Source organism: Aquila chrysaetos, chromosome 10 (genome assembly GCF_900496995.4).
Source record: "Aquila chrysaetos chrysaetos chromosome 10, bAquChr1.4, whole genome shotgun sequence".
NCBI lineage: Eukaryota > Metazoa > Chordata > Aves > Accipitriformes > Accipitridae > Aquila > Aquila chrysaetos.
Window position 1 is genome coordinate 43,183,493 of NC_044013.1, and position 23,109 is coordinate 43,206,601.

The 23,109-nt window shown below is 47.5% G+C and overlaps 1 long non-coding RNA gene across 2 annotated transcripts; it reads left to right on the forward strand.

Moving 5' to 3' along the window:
• Window positions 1–1,965: 1,965 nt before the first annotated feature.
• Window positions 1,966–22,373, forward strand: LOC115347654. 2 transcript variants are annotated; one of them, XR_003925567.2, is made up of 3 exons: window positions 1,966–2,131; window positions 19,288–19,504; window positions 19,812–22,373. It is a non-coding gene; the product is annotated as an uncharacterized LOC115347654 (long non-coding RNA). The 2 variants fall into 2 exon arrangements; XR_003925566.1 differs by lacking the exon at window positions 1,966–2,131 and having other exon boundaries at window positions 18,320–19,504.
• Window positions 22,374–23,109: the final 736 nt, after the last annotated feature.

A 23,109-nucleotide genomic window follows, 5' to 3' on the forward strand; every position in this document is an offset into this window, starting at 1 on the left:
GAAATAAAATGACCATGGATAAATCTATAGAGTTGCAAGAGGTGTTAGCGACGGAAATATTGGGAGTGGTCATTTGTGTTTTGTCATTGTAGGAGTGTTGAATAAGGGATGATGTGCTCACCGGGGGATTATGAAGCATTCTTTCAACCCAACAGACACAATAAATGAGGAAACCTCTGGGCATCTTTTTAGTGCAGAATCCACCAGGCTTTGAAATGCTGTACTAGCCCAAACATACACCAACATCTATTTAAGGTACGTGCCTTAAGATGCAGTATCTTCTTCAAAACTGGACTTGTCTGCGGCACAGAAGCAAGCCATTTAAGGATTGCAGTAAAGGAGCAGATACCTAGTCTTATTTTCGCTTGAAGATTAGCATTAGAAAAAAACCCAGTTAGCAAAGGATGTATGTAGCTTAAGTGGCAATGCTAATTTGAATGTACTTGCATATTGCACAGGTACATTATTTCATTTCTACAATTTACCCCTAGGGAGTGGAAAAGTGTTATTTTTTTGTGTTTGCAGATAGTGATATTAAAACCCAGGCCTCCTAAAATATGCAAGTTTGTCCTGCATGGAATTTATGTCTATCTCAGCAGGAACTGCACATATTGCACAAAGCTTTTGCCCAGAAAGGTTAAAAACATCTTGTCTGTTCAGCAAGACCATGACTAAGCTAGAAATAGTTCAGATGCCTGGGGCAGGAGATGGTAGGGGAATAGTTAACCACTGAGTTAATTCAAAACAGAATAAAAACTTTTGTTATATTGTCTTATTTGTTTCTTGGATTTTTCTGGCCACTTATTTTATCTGCCTTTTGCTTTGAGTGTAGAACAGCAAACTTTGTGGAAAAGGATATTTATTTCTCATAGCTCTTTACACTGGAAAAATAATGGGACCTTTTAGTGCTCATATTAAATGTTATTAATATTGATTAAAGTATCATTACTACTATCAGTCAGCACTATATATAATGATGAGACTATATCGTGGGTGAACAATGCCTTTCTCGTTGCTGCTCCGTGTGAGAAAAACCCGCATGACCATGAGCAGGTCTCCACCGCAGGCTCTGCTCGGGCAGCTGCTGCCCTGCCTGCATCCTTTGGAGGGCTGGGTTCACTTTTGCAGTAAGGGCTGCAGCAGTTACATGCTCAATACCCGCAAATTTGCAGCACAGACGACCTGGAAAATCCATGTCAGCATTTCATCGGTCTGATTTATGCCTTAGGTGTAGCTCTAGGCTAAAAGATATTTTTAAATGGGATTTAAATGTGAATTCCTCCGCTTCCAGGGCATTTACAATGCACATGAAAGGCAGAACAAAACTCACCAGAGAGCTTGTTACGAATTTGGAACGAGGAGCGTGCTAATGAAGGCTCACAGAACGGCAGTGGAAGGGTCTGCTACTTGGGCATTTGTAGACATTTATGAATTAAAATATTTTCTTCTGGGGGCTAGTAACATGTCTTCCCCAGAGAAAGAGACAGTAGTTTGGAGACTATGTTTCTCCACTCTGTCTTTATCAGGTCTCCTCCTGTCAATCTAAATGAAGTATGTAGACCTGTCTCACGACACATATTCACTAGAGGAATATGGATTGAATTTATGAATGGTCCCACAGGCTCTGCGTGCTTGCTGCTTTGTTTCCGTCAGCTGTCCTGGCTGTGTCCCCTCCCAACTCCTTGTGCCCCCCCAGCCTGCTCGCTGGTGGGGTGAGAGGCAGAAAAGGCCTTGGCTCTGTGTAAGAACTGCTCAGCAATAACAAAAACATCCCTGTGTTATCAACACTGTTTTCAGCACAAATCCAAAACGTAGCCCCATACTAGCTACCATGAAGAAAATTAACTCTATCCCAGTGAAAGCCAGCACACTAGGGCATTTGCCAGTGGACAGATTCAATTTAGTTCAACACTACCATACTAGAAAGCACTTAAATAAAATTAATGGTTATTGCAGCATTCCTCAAGAAGGAAGAGAGTGTGACTGGACCATGTTTCATCCTGTCAATATTTGCCTGCTGCCTGCTGCCTGCCTTCCTTCAGGGGATGTGAATTGCCACCGACGCAGAGCCATGGAAATGCAACTACCCCACCAGCACGCGATGCGCGGTGGAAGTGCTCTCCTCCCCCAGGTACAGCTGTCACCCAGAGGGGCCTTCTTTAATTTGACTTGCACTTAGGCACTTGAGTTGATCTGAGACTGAATATTCCTGAAATAGTCAGGCTGGCATAACGATAGGACATGGCAGCAGTAATTGTGCTGCCCTGGAGCCGATCACCAAGGGGTGAGATAAACCTCCGAATGCTCTTTAGCCCAGGTCTGGAGGTCTGTCTCTAGAAATTCAGATGAATTTTGGTCACAAGGTGTTGGATTCGAGGGAACTTTCTCTGCTGGAGTACAGTAGGGTAGTGGTGAAGTAATGCCTTTTGAGGCTATGTCTTGTCTCACAAATGCAATGATGGTTTTATGGTTCAGGTGCAATGCCATCAGCAGCTCTAGGTACAGGCTCTGCATGAAGGAGCAGCGTTGACTTACTTCAAGGGGATGCGATGGACACGGGGATGATCTGACTGGTACAGAAAGCAGCTGAGAAGTTGGGGCAGCTATTATGCATGGAGGTGCAAGACAAGCCGTAAAGGTTTTTGGGAGGTGGGGGCTGAGACCTCCATCCAGCAGAGAAGGCAAGCGTGCCTTCAGTCTAGTGCGAGCCGGTCTGTTGTGGGGTTGGTTCAGAGCTCACAAGTGCTCAGCCCTTAGGAACTGCCTTCCCTGGTGGCTAATCCTGTCTCTCCGTGCACATTTCTGTTAAATGGGATGCACAAATGGGTGAAGAGAGACGTCGTCTCTCTGTGAAGGACTGGCCCACCCCCAGGAAACTGCAAGTGCACAAAGGGAGGCGAGAAGAAACCGTACCCGGAGGTTTCCTCCTGCCAGAGGCACACTGGAGGACAGCCCCGTTCTCAGCTCTGCCACCGAGAGGCTGGATCCGATGCTGAGCAAGTTGTCTTGTGTCTTCGCATCCTTTCCCCCCGAGCTGCGTCACCTCTGCAGGTGGAAAGCTCTTTGGGAGCACGAACTGTCTCTCCCTGTTTGCTTAGACAGTACCTAAAGCAATGGGGTCCTGAGTTCAGTGAGGCCTCCAGGCAACAGGGCAATAGTGCTAATAATGAGAATTAATAATTCATTTATCACTTTACTCTCAGTGAATAATCTCCAATAATCATGTACAATTTGCTGCTTCAGTGAATACTCTGATAGTAAACAGAGCTGGTAGAATAAAGTCATAGGAATGAAAACCCCATGTAAAAGGACTGAGAAAATGGTCAAGACTAATTAATTAAAAAAATTCCAAGGAACGTTTGTGCATAATTGTTTGCAGTATTTGCCCGGTTCTAGTAATGGCCTGGATAAAGCAAACAGATGGGAAGGCAGATAAAAAGAAAAGAGTTGCTCAATCTCTTACACAGTTCTTGTTAGAGAGCCAAATATCCAGCTGTATGATCCCAACAAGGAGCCTGTGTCCTACGGTCACAGGCACACAGACTGGATGATCTAGGAGGTCCTTTTTCCTTCTTTAACCTCATTGTGGGGTGAACAAAGTGCAGTAAGAGAAAACTGCTTGTCACTGAAGCAATTAGGTGGGAATTAAATATTCACAAGGTCCAAATGATTGGGGTATCCAGACTGCAGATCAAAATCAAACCTGCGCTGGAAATGCAGAGAAAATTACCTTTTCACATGGTATTGCATTCAACACAAGTAAGGGTGAGTTTGCATATAACTACCCATAATAACTAAATGACATTTACTTCCCCATTTTCTCCTGCCTTTCCTTCTCCCATGATTACTAAATTGCTTGATTCATAGGGCTGTGCCGGTTCATACCTAGAAGATCTGGCCCTTATTTTCATTTGTGTTTGTTGCAAAGCTGTTTGTGAAAAAGGCAGATACCAGCAGCATGGAACTGTGTTAGGCTGCAGCGTTGTTACTGGAAACTGTTGAAACCCCGTCTCTGTTACCAAATGGAAATCCCTTTCAGAAACAGATTCCACTTGAATTATATTGTTTTATTTGTAGCACGGTGTTTACAGTGCCTGCTCACATTATCCCTCACTGATGTATAGTGATGATGCCTAAGTTAGATTTCACAACGCTGAGAAAATTAACGCTTCAGAAGAATTTATCTCCCCCGTTACTGATGTTCTGTCAGTAGCAGCGTGCTAATATTCTCTCCAGAGAAACTAATGGCACTGACAAAAATCACTGAACTTCTGTTCTCATCTAAATATCTAGATAAAAGACGGCATTCCTGTATGCGAGAAGCATTATTTGGTGATAGCAAACTGTTACCTGTTTTCCCCCTTTGTGAGTTACAGGGTGTTTGTTAGTTTTTCTTTTTTCTGGCCAGCTTTCTGAAACATGATTTGGCAGATGTTATTTACTCATGCTTTGCTCTCTTACATCTTTTCCCACAGAAGTATTAAAGCATTTAACTTTCGTTTAGGCCACCGATTCCCATTCCTTTCAACTAGAAATAACATGTCTGGATACCTGGGAGGATCTGAGTCTCTGTGCTGATCTTTCCACCACTTTGGTTACTGCACAGCTGTGGCAGACAGCATCACTCCCCAGCCATTCCTTAGCCCTGAGAATGGTAAAACCATGAACCTCTGATCTTGAATGCAATTTGCAAATCCTCCCAAGCAAATACTTTTGGAGAGATGAAGCACAGTCAAAAGCTGGATGCGGCCTTTATCCAAAAATGGATTTGGACTTGAGGTGAGACTTAATTTTATGTTAAATGTGATCATAAAGGCTTAGATTTTTCAAGGCATGTGAAGAGTAAATAAGCTAATTCTTGTCAGATGCTTTAAGCTTCTTTGAACATGACATGCACAAATCATGATTTTTAGGAACATCTGGACTGTGACCTGGAGTTTATAATCACAGGTTGGGTGTGTTTGCATCTGTCTTCTTCCATTGCACGGTAAGCTAAAAGTCATATTTCAGGATAAAGTCTTTTTGGAGTTTGTTTTCTCATTGCCTTTTCCCTATTAGCAATGTGGCCTTTCTTCCTGTGGAGATTAGAAGCTCCCTGCGAACATGGTTGTGAAATGGTTTGCAGTCTCTGAGGGGTGAGCATAGATGATTTTCTCCACATAGTGCAAATGAACTAGACTTTTACAAAACAGATTCTGTGCTAAGTGGAAAAGCGGAGGGTTCTCTCTGCAGAACACCCTGCTGGTGGTTAAACCTGGGGATTGCCTAGCAAGGTCCATGGCCGAAGAAGTCATGCCTCTCTTCCTCAGCTATGTCACCGGAGGGCGGAGGGGCAATTTTTGGATAAGAAGAGTCATTTGATTTCTGCACATAGTGGTGGACTTTGCAAGCATATTAATTAGTAGAAATGATGGAGACAGTCTCTTCAAAATAGACCATTATTAACTGAAATGTCAACAGTAATAAACTTCACAGGGGGGCATCTGGCAGCTGCTGGATTAGACTAATGGTTTACCATTGACAGCCCTGAGCTGGAGCTGATCAGGAGGCTGATCCTTTGAGGAAGGTGATTTCTGTCCATCCCTCCCTCCCCAGCGCAGCTTCTGAACGGGCTGTTCGACTGGGGCGTCATCCCAGTGTTCATTTCTGCAGTGGCTTGAGTCATGCCAAAGGCTGCATTGTGAGAATGCCATTCAGCTGCTCTTTGATTTCACTGGTAACCAGGTCTATTAAATGAATCCCTCCAAATGAATATTCAGCCTTACATACTCATAAGTTTGTGAATAAAGCCCTGCTGGTGGGATGAACTGCTAGAGCTTTCCTGTACACAAAAAGCATGTGCATTTCTAGATAGAAAAATGAGAGTGTAACATTTTAAAGCTATAAGGAATTCGAATATTTAATGTTTTGGAAAGCTGATTTGAAAGTAAAAATCCAGGCAGAGATTTACTCATTTTCTCATTAAGCCACCTGAAACGAATCACAATGGCTGCTCAAGATGCTTTCACTGAAGGACACGGACATTTGCCAGTACTAATCAAAACAGTGCGGGCTTGGGAATACTGCAGCTCGCAGACTTGGCCAAGCAACAGGGAAGCCAGCCAGAGCCAGTGCGTTTGCTGGATCTGCTCTGCCTCGGCGCTGGCGGAGGGACGGCGTGCGGAGCTGTGGCAGCAGAGCATCTCCCGACCCGGGGAGCAAAACCTGCCCCTGCAACACCACCGGCACCAGCCTCGCCTGTGTGCCTGGGCTGTGGCAAGAGCCGTGGTGCCTGGTTGGTGGCGGGGGGGTTGACGGGGGCTTAGGAACTTTCTTCTCTCTTGTGCTGGCGCCAGTTGATGCTCTGAGATTCACAACGGCGGATCCAAACCTCCACGGTCCTGGCGACTCCGCAAGCCTGCAGACCCCGGTGCTACCCACTGCTAAGTAAACATTAAACCTCCATCTTATAGGCATGTCATGAGACGATTAATGCTTCTGAAGTACTTTGAAACCCTTGGATGACAAGCAGGCTAAAACATTGCTAGTCCCTGGGGAGCTTTCCCCTTCAGCGAGGAATTTTGTTTTTTTATTTAGTGAGCAGTGCTGTCTGAGGACTGTCCTGACAGTGATTACTTCTGAGGCAAAGCAGCAGCGCATTCACAAGGCGCTGCTGAATTTTAAATGGACTCCAGTTTATCATTGAAATACAGCAATGGAGCAAACAATCCCTGTTGCCCCACTGCAGCAAGCCTGACCTGAGTCTCCAGAAATGGCTCTACAACTTAGTGCAAAAAAGGCACACACAGAAATCACAGTGCAATGTGAACAAGTTCAAGAGGTCCTACCTTTTTTCCTCAGGCAAAAATGTATGGAGCCAGATAATTCACCTTTTCTGTGGGAAAGTCTTACCTTGTGTTGCATCTTTAAGTGGAGTAGTGATCTCTCCTTATACCTCAGGGGGAGGTCTGGGGCAGTTCAGCAATGCCAATAAACAATGTTACGATAATGAAGATTATTTAAATGTACTAGTTTTTCTACCATTTCTTGTGCTACCCATGGGAGCAAGTATTTTCTGGTGTGTGAGCAGGCTGTAGAATTGAACCCTCTTCCTTTTTAAAAAATGCTTTACAAGAACAGAAATGTCTTCAGAGGTTCACTTGCCTGATACCCTAACTAGGGACTGTGAACACAGCACATGCCGTGCAGAAGCCAAATAACCCTCCAGGAATTCTTCCTATTAAAATAATTGCTAGGGCAGAGGAATACTGCAAACAGCTGTGGTTCATCCCATAAACATATTCTCCCTCCTTTTGGAGCCTCGGCTTCCAACTTATGCCAGAGCCTGTCAGCTGCAGGAATAGTGGAACATATTTCCTTTGCAGAAATGAAATGATTACTGTTGAATAAATATGTTGTGCATAGAACTGAACTATCCAGTGAGTACTGCATATGCAAAAAGGAAAAAAGTGACAGTGTTTCACACTGAAATGAGCTGAAGTGACAGTTCATCTGCCTAACACGGTGGCAGTGGATCTGCCTTGTGTTAGCAGCCTAGCAACACTGAGTTTAATGAAAAAAATCCCCTGAAATCAGTTCGGCTCTGAATGGCACCATCTTGCCATTACAGTGCACTCACCCTGACTGGGAAGCAGGCTGTAAAACGTCAGGGGGATGTGCCAGTAGAGAGGTTCCCCTGCAAACCCAGCGTCCTCCTTCTGTTGACAGCCGGTCCTTCTCCACGGCATCACGTGCATCCCCAGCCGGGTGTGCTGGTGGGTCGGGGTATCCAGCCCCTGACGCCTCCCCCCGCGCTGCTCTTCTGCAGAGCTGGGAGCTCCAGCGCAGAGCAGGGACGGAGAGGGTCTTCTCGGGACCCTTGTGCTGACTGCAATGGAGGATGTCTGGGCAGATTTATTTATTCTTATTATGCCTTTCTCCCAGAAATGGCCCCAAAATGAAAGCCTTGCTGCTTAGCCCAGGATGTACGACTCTGGTCCCTGGTCCATCCACCTCTGTTGGTAAGCTCCCAATTCGTTTCAGAGGGCTGAAGCTTCCCGACTGCCCCATCAGGCCACCAGCAAGGGTCCTCCCTTCTCCCTCTTTGCTCTGGCCAAGCTTGGTGTCCGTCAGACTGCGGCTTGCAGCTGCTTTGTCAACTTGGCTCGAAATCGGCCGTTGCAGTGACAGACGGTGCTGAGCAGGACGCACGGCTCTCCTGTTAGGTGGAGACTTCATTATTGTGAGGAAAAGCTATTTCCTGGGTTTTGTTTTACAGTGTTGTGAAAAATAAAACGAGGCCCCTGGGGGTTGAGAAGACTGACTGACTAAGCAGATTGTTAATACTTGATTTGAAAGAAGGATTAAATTTTAGAGCTGGCAGTGGCGTTGGTCTGCAGAGGTAAGTGTACTGTGATGCTCACGTGGTGTGGGCGGTGGTGGGATCCATGTTCCAGCCTTGAGACTTGCTCTGAGCAAATAGCACCATGTCGCCTTGCTCTGACTTTGCCCTTATTTCTGAGATGGCAATGCTTTGGGGAAGGAACTTTCTGAGCCTTTTGCATTCTGCTTGTGCCTGGGCTTCTCGGTTGGAAGAGCTGCCATGCAGTAAAGGTTGCTCCTGAGTTTGCAGGCGGTGATGGGCGATGTTTGTTGGCAGCTGCCAAGCCCAGCACTTCGGGGACGGCTGTGTGCGGTGTGGCCTCTGTTCCCCCGTTTAGCGTGCCCCGCGAGAGAGCGTGTGTAGGGAGGGGGACATGGTTGGAAGGTGGGAGCTCTTTCACCTGGCTTTGCCATTGCAGCCACCACACCATGAAATAAATCCCTCAGTTACAGGGAGCATGTGGAAAGGTGTTCATGTGACATGTTTCTTCAAAGCTTCGGCAGCCAGCCTCTGTCCCCGTGTCTCCTGAGCACAATTTGTGTCCACCAGCAGTCTCAGCTGGATCTGCTGAGACTGTGAGTCCTCCTGGTGCAGAAAGCACCGGGGCAGCATCCCTGCAGGCAGGACTATGCCTGGGTGGCCTGGGGGTGCTGGTCACCGCTGGCTTCTGCTGCCGAGGGAGCAGAGGCAGGGACCTTCGCTTGGGGTGGTGAAAGCAGGATGGGTGAATCCCAGCCCACATCTTTAGCAGGGCACTAAATTAATCACTGTAAAATGCTCCACCATCGGCGCAGGTCGCTCGCCTGACAAATGGGAGAGAGCTGTGACGGTCCTAATGCCCAGTGCCGGTGATCCCCAGAGCGGGGCTGAGCATAAGGAGTTGATGAATCGCCCTGGAGATATCCAGGTACCCACATCCCCCAGGCTGCAGGAAACACTTCTGAACCAGTTCCTTTTACCCCTTAAATTAACATCAGTGAAACTGGAGTAAATGTTTTTAAGAGAAGTTGAGAGCTAATAACAGATGGAGCCGAGGCTGTTTTGGCATTCCCCCCGGTGCTGCGGGGCTGGTTGACACGCAGAGCTGTAAGAGCTTCAATCAATGCACGGCGTCCACGATACCCTGAGCCCGGGGAGCCCCGGAGCACCTCCGCCACAGCCTCCCAGGAGAGCCGGGGAGGTGCACACCGGCATCCTCGCTGCTCGTAGCGCGCAGTGCATGCGCTGGAACGCAGGCTGGTGCAGCCCCCCGCACCGCTGCGGGACTTGAGGTGACTGCTTTGGCCGCAGTCAGTGTTCAGAGAGGCTCCAGCCTGGCTGCTTGTTCTGCTTTCCAACCTGGCCGTAGAGTTAGTCTGACAATACTTATTTTTCATGAATATCAGCTGCCTTTTGTGCTGTTTCTTTATTATTTTGACCAGGGGCTTTGCCAAATTATAATCTAATCTCGAATAATTTACAGATGGGCATCATTTCAATCTATCTCAGCCCAATGGGAACACATATGATTCTCTAGCAGGTTTTGATTGCCTGGCTGATTTAAAGCATGATCTGAAGAAAAGCCTCATTTGGGAAGGGCTGGAGCTCCCGGGTGCACTCGCACTGTGCCTCTCCTCGCGGCACAGCCCTGCCGTCCGTCTGTGTGACCGGTGGCAAAGGGCCGAGCTGGGGAGGGCAGGAGGGTGGGCGACCCTGGGGCCAGAGGGGCTCGGGGTCCCTGGGCTGGGACCACCAGGCGCTGCTGGGCTGTGGTTTGCTGTTACAGAAATCTGGGCGAGAGCGGGAGCCCCTGGACCCGCCGATCCACCCGGGGCAGCTGCCTGGTGCTGGGCAGGGCGATGCAGAGAGGGAGGTGAGATGAGACAGAGCAAACCCCAGTCTGTAGCTGCAAAGGGACATTAGGGAAAAAATGCAGAGGTCAATGGGAACTGTATTTTCCCTAGTTTTATGGGCTTGGTATTCGTCTGACAAAGTCAAACCCTCTGACAGGCCCATTTATTTCTGTAAGTCACGTCTGACTGGAGGAGATGAGCAATGGACACTGCCACCTATGAACCTGATGTATTGGCGAGCTGTCATCAGCCCTTACTGTCACAGCTGTATTTCTTCCCGCTCGGCGTGCGGGAAGGGGAAGGTTTTGCAGGGAGCAGCGTTCGCCTGGCACGCCGGCTCCGCGATCTGCCTGTCATGCTGCTAAAATAGACTGCGCCATATTTGCAAAATATTGTTAATCAAGAGACACAGTTCAAGGCATTTGACTGGCACATCCAGTTAAGTGGTAGCAAACACATGTTGTAAAACTACTGTGCTGAGGCCACCTTCCTAATGAATGCAAAGTGGGAGCAATCAATCAGAGCCTCGAGAGCAGTCAGCACTCAGCTCCCTGCATCTGCAAACGCAAATTGAATGAACAATAATGAGTGTTATCTAATTAGTCCACACAGCTGCAACGTTACAGCCCCATATAGGACATACCTTGTTAAATTTCATGGTATGTATAATAGAGTGTCTAAGTTAAAATGATTGAGATTCACCATGTGCATGCCTAGTACAATACAGATAGGTAGATTCTTAGTAATAAATGCATTATCCTCAGCAGATGGCCTCTGGATTAACTAATGCAAGAATCTCTTTAACGGTAAGCTAGTTAAAGTGCAAATTAGCCAGTGCAACACAGTTGTTTGGTGTGTGAGTGCTTTGGCCCAGGATCATCTGTAGGCTGGGAGCAGAGACCTCACCGTCATGGGGCCGGTCCTCAGTAAGCTTTCTCATGCAGCTGCTTCTCCAGGAGCTTTGTCACTCGGTTTGGAGGGTCTTGGGGGAGGACGGGGAAGAGAGCTGTCTCAGGGCACTGTGCCATGGGGAGCTGCCACGTGCATGTCTTCCACGGGTGGTTTCTTTGGATCCAGTGGTTTTAAGCTGGGGGCCTTAGTCCTCTGCAAGCCATGGAGCAATATCCTTTGCCGACAAGCCTCCTGAGAAGCAAACATGCCTCCCTCACCCCAAATTGCAGGTGGGAGTTCTGCTTGTGCTCAGGCTTACCCTGTCCCTAAACACACTCCTCAGCAATCACACTCCTGGTGTGACCATGCAGAAGATTTTCTTTTGCATTGTCCAATAACCTTGGTTTTTTGAAGCACTTGGCATGAAGCGATGCTGGAAAGAAAATGATAAATGATTTAGGATCTGCAGCTGAAAACTCATTCTCTCAAGCAGCCCTCGATTCTCTCAAGCAGTGTTTGAACTGGATGCACATGCTGATCATCATCAGGGCTTAGGAGTTTTTGAGTCACTTGTGACTCAGTCCTGATTACGTTCATAGTGACTTGTTTACTTGTGAGGGATGCTCCAACCACTTCCTCTAGGCTGCTAGTAAGAATCCCACGGAAAAAGGTACGTTCCAGTGGGCAAGTGTGGTGGGCTGACCCTGGCTGGACACCAGGCACCCACCCAGCTGCTCTATGACTCCCCCCCTCAGCTGGACAGGGGAGAGAAAATGTAATGAAAGGCTCATGGGTCGAGATAAGGACAGGGAGGGATCACTCACCAATTACCATCATGGACAAAACAGACTTGACCGGGGGGAATTAGTTTCATTTATTACCAATCACATCAGAGTAGGATAATGAGAAATAAACCCAAATCTTAGAACACCTTCCCCACACCCCTTCCTTCTTCCCAGGCACAGCTTCACTCCCAAATTCCCCAACTCCTCCCCCTCAGCAGCGCAGGGGGATGGGGAATGGGAGTTGGGGTCAGTTCATCGCACCTTGGCTCTGCCGCTCCTTCCTCCTGAGGGGAAGGACTCCTCACTCATCCCCTGCTCTGGCGTGGGGTCCTCCGTGGGGTGCAGGTGGAGATCTGCTCCACCGTGGACCTCCACGGGCTGCAGGGGGACAGCCTGCCTCACCATGGTCTTCACCACAGGCTGCAGGGGAATCTCTGCTCCGGCACCTGGAGCATCTCCTCCACCTCCTTCTTCACTGACCTGGGGGTCTGCAGGGCTGTTTCTCACACGTTCTCACTCCTCTCTTCGGCTGCAGTTTGTGTTGCGCAGCAACTTTTTTTTCCTCTTCTTAAATATGTTATTCCAGAGGCACTACCACCATCAATGATGTGCTCGGCATTGCCCAGCGGCAGGTCCATCTTGGACTCAGCTGGCATTAGCTCCATGGGACACAGGGGAAGCTTCTAGCAGCTTCTGACAGAAGCCACCCCTGTAGCCGCCCCGCTACCAAAACCTTGCCATGCAAATGCAATACAGCAAGTCAGCCTCCCTCCACTGACTGTATTGAAACCTGAATATTCTGCCCAGGCTCCGCGGCTGGATGATCAGAAGACCTGCCTTGGGCTAGTCCTACCTAACATCATCCAGCGGCACGCAGCGGTACCCAGGCTGACTCTCACCGACTGAGCACATCCACCGGCTGCGTCTCTGGTGGGAGCAGCAGCGTGTGCTTGCTGCGGAGCTGATCCAGCTGAAAATTAGCTCTGTGCATTCGTCTGGCTCTCACTTTACCTGCACCGAGACTAGAAACCCATTTCACAGGAGTTCTTAACGATGAGAAGGAGCTAGGGCCAAATTTATCCCCGAGACAGTTCTATTCAAAACCATGTCAGGAATTTGGCCAAAAAAGTATTTCAGGGAATTCTTGAGTCTTTGTCACCTTCATGTTCAACAATATCTGCTCTTCCCGCAAAATCTGTGGTGACACTGCAGGGGATGGTGTTTAAATATTGATACTTTAGCAGCTTATGTTTTTAAGACATTTTAAATTATGCACATTTTTATTGGACTCAGAGGTTCATCATCAAATTAGTCTCTTCCAGATGCGCAGGAGGGTGTTTAGTAGCTCCGCATTGATTTCTGCCTCAACCTTTGAATTCTTGTGACTGGATGCATCTTACTGCCTTGGCAAGGTAAACAAATCCACAGGCCTTTATTTGAGCGCTGCTGGTTAGTAGCCATAAACGTGTAATGAACAACTCGGTATCCTTGGAATTAGATCTTCTTAACAATCATTAGTTTCATCCCTTGCCATTTTAATAAACCTCTTGGTAGCAGGCCAGAGCCAATTATATTTGTGCTTTGAAAATTATAAAACAAGGAGAAAAACTGTGTATTGCCACAAAGTGGTGAAAATTTTAACTGGCCTAAGACTGCGACATGTGCAGGACTCATCTGTCGTCTATCTGAGGTTGAGAATTTAGTATTGGAGACAATATTAAGGGAGTCTATATTTATTTTGCATGTTTATGGATTCTTCCACCTGATGCTAAGGCGGCATCGGTGTGCATGTCCTGCCGTGGCAGCGGTGGCCTGACCGCTGGGCTTCCACATCCCTCGCTTGGGCCCTGCGGACCCGAGACACCTGCCCAGCACAACCCAGCAGGTCACATCGTGAGAGCTTCAGTGAATTAGCTCTGATTAAAAAGTGTTTTTTTGAAAGATCCCTGGCCAATGACCCACTGAAATCCTTAGAAGCGAGGATGACTGTTACAATATAGTGACTGAATTACTTGTAATTGTTTGAGAGTGATGGAGAGCTGTGGGCACTTGTCACTAAAGCCCAGGTCTGGGAGTCCAAGGGCTGGCTTTTCATTTCCCCCCCCTTCTGCAGCCCTGGACAGATCATGGAGCATCCCTGTGGACTGGGTCTCTGCTCTGGCGCATCCTTGCCTGTCAGGATGAGCCCAAGGGTGCACACAGCCCAGCGCGGTGCCTGGGAAGGAGCTCGGCAACTCCCAAGTGCTCTTTCTATTCCCGCTGTATACAGAGTGCCGTGCCCTGGCTGCTGTACAAGGTGAGGGTTTTCCCTCCACACAAAGAATTTACTCTCTAAAAATGCGGAAAGTGGTGTCATCCCTTATCTAAAGGATAAACACACTTGTGTAACTGTTTTTTTCTTTAGATTTGGTGAATGGGCTCTGCATTGTTCAGTGGGACTTTTGCAAAGTGCAGTGAGAAGAGAAGATGTATTTGCACAAAGTATGACTATTGTGTGGGCTCTTCCTACAAGAAAATCATTAATAAAAGATCCATTCATTCTTCTCCGGGTGGTTCTTATGCCATCATGCACAAGATATATTTTTTGAGTGACATGATAAGTTTCTAGGATGCAACATCAGTTTTGCAGGAGAGCCTCTGGCATTAGTGAGAGGAGAATGGTAACACAAACCGTAAAAATAACAGATGGAAGGCAGATATAATAAAATGGAAGCACAGGCAAATTATAAAACCATTCAAACTGTTCATGCAGATAAAACAAGGAAACAAAACCACATCTGAAATCACAAGGACCGGGTGTTTGTTGGGGAAAAAAAATGTTTGATTTTGTTGTTTGTTAGTGTTGTTTGCAGTGGAGGCATTCAAGTTCAAAAGACCTGAAGGAGAAGCAGCGATTTCTGTTGCAGGGGAAACTTTTGCTGTGACACCATCATTTGTGGTGAGGATCATTTTCGGTGTGGAGGCTTAAAGATGGTGGTTTTTTTCTCAACCCACACTGCAAATGTTAATGTTCATCTTGTGCCAGTGCAATTAATTTATTGCAAAAATAAAATATCATCTAAATAATTTAAGAAACATGAAGGGAAAAAGAGCCCTCAAAAACCTAAAGGGCAGCTGAATACAAAAGTGGAAACACAAAATGATGCTGGGATCTTCTGGTGCGTTCCTGGATGTTTGATGGGCTAGCTGCCAGGGAGAAGGCTGACATGATGGCATGGTGGTCAGGAGCAGACCTCAGTGAGAGCAGGGATATCCCCTGGGGAGACGCAGACTCCTGGGGGCTTCTGCGAACACGCTGAGCCAGGAGACAGGCTGCAATTCAGGAGTGGCTTTAAAAATAGCCATAGCATGAATGTCTCTCTGTTTTTTACAGGAGATTGTGGTCTCGGGGATTTGCTCTGAGGCTGGAATAGAGCTGGGGTTTATCCGGGACTAAAGGCCCAGGTTGTGGGATGTTTTTTACCGGTAACCATGAGTTGTCCCATTTGAACTGGGACACACTGAGCATCTAGTTGTGGTCCGGACCCCCAAGGGAGTTGCAGGCCATTGCATCCAGGCGGGCTTTATCCTCGTCGTTCACTGGTGGCTTTAGACATGCAGGCAAGGTCCTGGGCTCGCCCGTGGAAGATCCCGAGGCATCTCTGACGTGCTGCTGCCGCTGCTCCCCTCCGGCACGTGCTGCTCCTCAGCACCTCGGGCTTGCAGATGTAGGGAAACAGCTTTGTGGAAGTGTCGTGTCTGCCTGCGGGCAGGACAGCTTGGTGTGAGGCAGAGCCCGGGACCTGTGGCGGTGGGCAGCGTCTGCAGAGAGGTGAGGCCGTGCACAGTCCTTGTGAGGCCGTGCGTGGGTGACGTGGAGGTTGTTTCTGTGCTCCTGTGACAGGGCTGATAACCGTGACTGATACTCCTGCTGCCGGACCCGCGTGCTGAACCGAACCGACCTCGCTGCCCTTCGTGCATGGCTCACAGTGCCCACTGTGCCGCTGCGATTTTGAGAGTGACAATAATTGATCCATAAACCTCTGTGGTTGGACACCCCCCCTGTGCAGACCCTGGCTTTGAGGGCTTCGCTGGCAGGTGAGCTCGTGGCCCTCGGTTCATTGATGAAGGATGCTGGAGGCTGTGAGCACCACAGAATGTCTGGTAAGATGATTTTAAAAGACCCAAACAAAAGACTAGGTACGTTGGAGCACGCAAAATCATCTAGCCAGTACCCTGTCTCCAGCAGAAACTGGACAAACACCAAGTGATCCATGCCTACAAATAAGCCTCCCTGTTTCCAGTAATTAGCAGATTAGAGAATTCCTGAGCCAGAAGTTGCATTGGGACCAAGGGGCTTAATAGCCACAGATAGGTTTCTCTGAATTAACTGAATCCGTTTTGAACCCATTTATCCTTCTGGCCATCATGCATCTCACAGTTTAATTACACACTGCCTGATGATTTAACTGGGTGCCCCTTTCCTGTTGTACTGAGCATAAGGAAGAGACTTTCATAGTCTCACCTTCACACCATTTATCCAAAATCTCACTGCAGGTTTCTACAACATCTGATGCTTATTAATGCCTCACTTTCTGAAGACACTGGACTGGGAGTCTGTTTTCTTTTTCTTAATGATTTTATCTGTGCACAAAAAGGGGCGGGATCAGATCTGAGTATGTTCTGAAATCTCTATCCAGAAGGTAAACAAAGACCCTCAAGTGAATTTCTATTTTGAAGACTTAGGATTTTTAAGCTAAGCTGACATTTGTGGCAGAGAGGAGGAACTGGTTCACTGAAATGTTGTGTATTTAGTAGAAGGTAATGCAGAGCTAGTGAAGGTAAAGCAGTATGTGGGCTCTGTGGAGCTTGCCCAGTGTGGAAGCGTACGGATGGGGCTGGAGATTGTTCTGGTTTCCTTGTGTTCCAACAGCCTGGGGTGCTGCTACAGGAGACCTCTCCGTCCAAGAGAAGGGGTGTTATGAACTACTATCCGCATTGCAGTTTATCTGTATTTGTGAAGTCTGTGCAATAGTTCATGAGAAGACCGCGGTAGCTGGGGCTCAGGAAAGAGGGGTGCTGTGTTTCAAGGACTGAAGGCACTGGCTGTTTGCTGCAAGAGGCTCCTCTGCTCAGCTCCAGCCTTTTACACCAGCCGAACCCATTTCTAGAAGTTAACCCAAAGTTATCCCTAATTGTATTCTCCAGTGCAGGTTTGACCTTAGTAGTTGTACACCCTGATCTTCAACAGTGTGCAGTAGAGTGATAACACGAATAAAACCCAACAGCTTACAGTGACAGCATGTTGCAAACAATACTTTGATAACGGAGGAGACAGGGATGAGAAACTGCAGGGCAGGGGACGATCCCTGTCCTAGCCAGCCCATGCAAAGAGGTGACAAATACTTTGAAACTGATGTGAGATATGCTGTGCTGAGCACACAGTTTGGCACCTTGATTTATTTTTAGACACCCTTGAGCTATATAATTGACTCTTTGTTCTGAAAGATTGGCATTATTACTCTAAATTTCATAATTCTTCCCAATATAGAATCACAGCATTTGGAATATTGCTCTGAAACATTTGGATCATTACAGTGGAGCTGGGTGTTATAGCTAGCCATTATGTTTTACTCTGCAATGGGTGCAATTAGAGATACAGCTTCAAAGTAAAATGTGGGGAAAATATGACTACTGGGGGGATGAAACGGAGGAGAGAAAAAAATATTGCCTAGAAGCTGATTCCGCATACATAAGAAGGAAAAGGTTCATGGCTAGTTCATCAGGATGAAACCCGAAGTGTACCAGCTGGATCTCTCTGTCCATCTGGGGTGTTTTTAATAGCCCGTTTGCTGCAGTGCCTATGGTAGGTGTCGGAGCTGCTGCTCAAGCACAGGGGGAAAACTGCGATGACTGCAAACTTCAGTGGGTGCTGCTGCCTCTCTGAAGTGCACAGAGAGCTACCTGCTTGTGAGGGGACCGGGACACGATGTCCCTCTCCCAGCCTTTTTCTTTCTCCCGCAAGGCCAGAGATGATCTGACTGTCCTGTGCAAAGACCTGCAGTATTATATCATGTGGCAGTCGGAAGAGAAAATAACTGTCAAGTCTGGGCTCAGCGGACAAAATTAGGAGTGGTTTAACTTTCTTATGAGCTGTACCTTGAAGAAGCATGAGAGCTTCCACGTTCCCGCAAGACCCTGGGACTGCTCAGCACCTCCCTCGCAGATCCCCCAGCTTCTCGTCCCGGCACAGCTTCAGGCACCGGAGCTGGCGGGATGGTGCCCTCGGGATGCCGTGTGCCCTCGGGACGCCTGGGCACCTTGGCTGCCTGGCTTGGCAGCTAGCAGGCTCGTGTGACTGCATGGATGTCAGCCCCACAACAGAGGCGGGACAATTTCAGGTCTGCAACCACACAGCCTCTAATAGCTTTTCCCAGTGTCTGCTCCAAGCTGTTTGTGAGTCACCAAACAGACGTGGTGCCGTGTCCGGAGCGACTGCTCCACTGCTCCGGTGGCCTCTTTCACACCACTGAGCTGGGTCCTGCACTCCTACTGAGGGAGGGAATGGGCTGAGCTTTCCGTTTTGCAGATTTTTGGGATTCAGGATCTGCTTGGGGTCACATGCAGATGACAGTGATGTTTCCTCATCCTCTTCTTGCTTTGCTTGTGGTTGGAAATATTTTTTTTTGTTTGTTTGTTTATTTTTTCTTCAGAGGAAAGGCAAAGGACTAAACCTTTCAAGCTGCTCATGATCTCTTATTGATTTTATGCAATTATATTCTTATTTATAACAGCATCAGGTCAGAATTAGGCTTTTTCTACCAGTGTTTATGATGATGCTGGCAATTTTATGAGTCCTTGTCTTCCAGACCAAATGAGTGATTAAAGTTTTGAGTGACCTTGTGGTAGCTACAGTTTTTTGCATTTCACTCTGGAAAATCTGAGCAAGAGCAGCCATTGGCCTCTTTGCACTGGCGGGGGGGGGGGGGGTGGTGGTGGATTTGTTTGTTGGTTGGTTGGGGGTTTTTTTGGCTGGGATTACAGGGATAATACTTTATCAGAAATCCATAGTTTTTTGTGATTCTTAAAACATTCCAGTGTATTTTACATTTAAATAGAAATGAGGCCGCCTTGAAACAAATTTATTCCGGTTGGCTTTGCACATTGATGATTAAAGAACGTGGTTCAATTTTTTTGTCTCATTCTGAGCAATGTCTCATTAGATTTGCTTTTTATTGCTTTTCATATCCATCATGATTTGTGTCAGCAGAATGGTTATATAGATGGACAGCTTATTATCAGCTTTAAGTGAAGAAACAGAACACAAGAATGGTTGCTAAAAAAAGGGAAAGGTAATTAACACTGGGTGCCAGAATATAAATGAAGCCTGACATTTTCTCTTTGTAAATCCAGATTAACCCCTGTCTTAACGTTACAGAGTGCAGGAGGGAATGCTGTGCGTCTGCCCACGTCTCTGCATCTCCCCGGGTGCTGCGTGTCCTGGCACAGCGCGGCACAGCGCGGCGATGCCTGGTGTGGCTTCAGCTGCTGGCGTGGTGGGATCTGATAAAGACGCAGAAACTGCTGCAGAGCTCCTACACCCACATCTGAGCTGCTTAACCTGCGCTGCAGTTAGCCCACGGTGAGAGCTTTTGGTCAGTTGGGAATTCAAACAATTGCTTTTTTAGCGCACTTTGCTGTCCCCTCCTTAATTTTCTCATCCTAATGTGATATGTCTGCAAAGTAATTAGGCTCAGTTATTTGATGTATAAAGTGGGAGTGGGAGGGAGGGTCAGGGAGGACAAATTAAAATGAATTGGGAATCTCTAAGTGAGGAGAAAAGAGGACTGGAGGGAGCCATGATAACACTTTACAAATACTTAGAGGGACATAATAAAGAGGACAGGGACCAATTACTCTCATTAGTGAGAACTGAACAAGAAGTAATGCCTTATTCTGCAGAAGGGAAACCCAGATTATGATGGAAAAGTTCAAAGAATAACACCACAAAAGGAGCTGCCACGGGAAGGTGTTGGTCCTGCTGCCCCAGGACTGCACAGGGAGGGCTTTGAGGGGCACTTCAGTCCTTGGGGGGCTCTCAAGCTGCCGTGCATGTCAGATGCCCAACTTGCCCAGAAACACCTACTGGCATCTGTAAGTTGCTGAATATTTTGAAAACGTGGTTGTGAATGTTCAGTGCCCCCTCTCCGCCTGTTCCTCCTGCCAGTACAGAAAAGCTTAAACTTTTGTCCACGTGTGGAAGCTGCTCTGCCTAACTTCTTTCCGTGCAGTGAGCCCGGGGCTGCTGATGCCCACTTGGAGATGTGTGCTTCAAACAGCTTCGGGGAGACCGGAGCGTACCACGGATCCTGTTTTGCAGCTGTGAACTCTGGGTTGGAGACATCACCCAGCTTGCCTGGGGCAGGCAGCTGTGCCAGCTGGGATGACAGCCCCGGTCACCCACCGCCCAGCAGATGTTCTGCTGGCACCCGGCTGTCCTCTCGGCGAGGAGCAGTTACGGGTCCTGCCGCTAAAGCTGCAGTGTGGATCCTAATGAAGTAGCGCTCGCTTGAGCCTCGAGCAGTACAGAGACCTGCTGCTGCTGGACCGTTGTGAGGTTGAAAATGCCCTTAACACCTCTGAAAAGCAACCAGTAGCACCACTGATGATTGTCTGATAACTGAGCAACTAATGTGTGTCACCACTGTATAGTGTTTCTTTTGCTATAATATGGGGCTTTTAAGGAAAAAATGAAACCTGCCAAGCATCATTACATGATAAGCCTACCAAGCAAGCAACTATTCAGATTTCAGTGGCCTTGACTGAAGAACCTGGTAGAGTTCAGACAACTGGAAAATGCAAGCTTCTGGCCAGACTCCAGATAATTTACCAGTACATTAGAGATAATTTTTTGCTGGCTTCATGTATACCTGGTGATTCCTGTTCAACTATGGAATTTTTTCCTGTTCTCGTATAGATCCTCGTTATTTGAGGTGACATATTAGGTACCAACCTACAGTTTGTTGCTCCTACTCCTTCTGATCATATACTTCTCATTGAAATGGAAGTGAAAACAAGAAAACCTTGGGAGAAATCTGAGTGGGAATCATGGGGAGTGTATTAGCATTTGGTGAGCTGGGCACAAGAATCACTCAGGAAATTAAAAGGAGGATGATATTTTGAGGTGATAAAACATTAAAATACGAAACTTGCATTTGAGTCAGATCCAGCCTCAATTTTTCCTTTTTAAGCTGTAGCTTATGAAAAGTTGAGCCCATGCCAGCAACAAATGAAGTCTTTGGGCTATTGCAAAAGGGAGAGGGGAGAATGAATTAAATGGTGTTAGTGCTGGACTTCTTGGTGAAGTCCTGATGAAATGAAATGAGAAATGCAGAAACAGGTCAAAGGACAGAGAAGGTGGCCATGTAGTTGAAACAAAAAGGCAGGAAAGCCTACTTACATGACGTGTTAATTAAGGCAATGTAGTTGTAGCCATCCCTGTTGGTGAGGGTCACCGGGCAAGGGAGGAGGCAGTGGAATGGCTATTATTGCCTCTTTGATAATGAATTCGGTTTGGCCAGCTCCTACTGACACTCACAAACAAGATGGACAGCGACAACTCTTCAAAAGAGTCAAATCCTTAATGGTGCAGCTTCAGCTTCAGTGGTTCTCCTGCTGCTCCATCAGCTGGAGACACATGGTGATCTCGAGATACCCAGCACAGATTCAACCTGGTTGGTGTCCGTATTCGATTGGAAGGTCTTTAATTTACAAAAAAAATAGCAATACAAATCCTTCCCCATCCTCCAGCTTCATGCGATTTTTCAGTCCAACTCAAAGCTCCTTTGAAGGGTGGCCAGAGAGGTTGGGGAAGGTCTGTGCCCTGGTGGGATGGAGGCTTGTAAAAAAGTTTCTGCATTTCTCTGGAAATAACAGAAAAGAAGATGCAGGCATGAAATGGGGGAGGACGTGCTGTACAAATGGCTTCTGGGGATGGCTTAGGACGAGGACCGTCCCACGGCTGGTGTGAGGGCTGCCAGCTACAGCGCCGGGGCCAGGGGCGTTCGCCGCTGCGCTGGATTTTGGCCAAAACCGCTCACTATCCTCTAAAGGTGATGGCTGAGTGTCGGCACGTGGACCCTGCGACCCTCCGCAGGCAGCGCGGGGCAGCGGGTGCCGGAGCAGGCGGCGGTGCGGCCGCGCGCGGCGGGACCCAAGGGGGAGCGGATCCTGCGTGGGCTGCCCGCGGCGCTGGCTGCGCCTGGGCTGGTACCTGCACAGCCCGAGCGCGGAGCGATGCGGCGGGGAACGAACATCGTTTCCCTCCTCTTGTATGAAGTCTCATTTATTCATTGGTAAAGTTATAAACCTTTTGCTTTGTTGCTTTTTTGCTTGTTTTTTTTAAAATTATTTTTAAAGTAGACATATGTAGCTCTGCTATGGCCTACTGGAAATAGATGTAAAGAGATTAACAAAGCATGCTGTAAAGGCAGGAATAAATAAAATATCCCAAATGCAATGTAATACAAAAACCTCAGGTGGTTATTTTGTGCTGATTTTTCTGTTCTCTGTGTGGGTATATGGTTCAGCGGTAAGAAAAAGTATATGCCCTCATTATAGGCAAACTGCTTGCTGCACCCAGCTCTCCCACAAGCCCTAGCCAAATCTTCATTCTTGCAGGCATGAATTATATAGTCCCGAATACCCAAAGCAAGGGAAAAATGGGACAGCGGGTGCCACCGCACGGAGCGATGCCTGCGGTCCCTTTCCCCGTGCTGAGGCTCTGCCCGTGCCTGCGCCTGCTGAAGGATGCGCAGAGGCTGGCCAGGCTCACGCCTGCCTGCTGGGGCACCGGCCCCTTCTTCTTTGTTTGTTTTCATTCATTCAGCTCCACAGCACAACGATTCCCTGGGCGGGCGATTATTTTATTGCTGGAATTTTCCCATTCTCCTTTGTGGTCATTATTGAAGGTAGAGCTTTCATTACATCCATTCAGTGGAAAGAGATGGTAAAAACCAAAGGGGAAAGGCAGGAAAACACCATTTAAGAAATAAATGCAAAGTTATGATGCCTCTGTCTGCCTGAGAAAGAGAGATTTTTATGCAGTTTTTGGCATTTACAAATCCTTTGTGAAAAGGTCACTCTGTACTTGGAATCTTATTAATACAGAAGAATGGCCCAGAAAATGTCATGTCTTTTTACCATGATATTTACACAGAAAGGAGTGACTCAGCATACGAAGCTTCTCAAGCAGGATAGC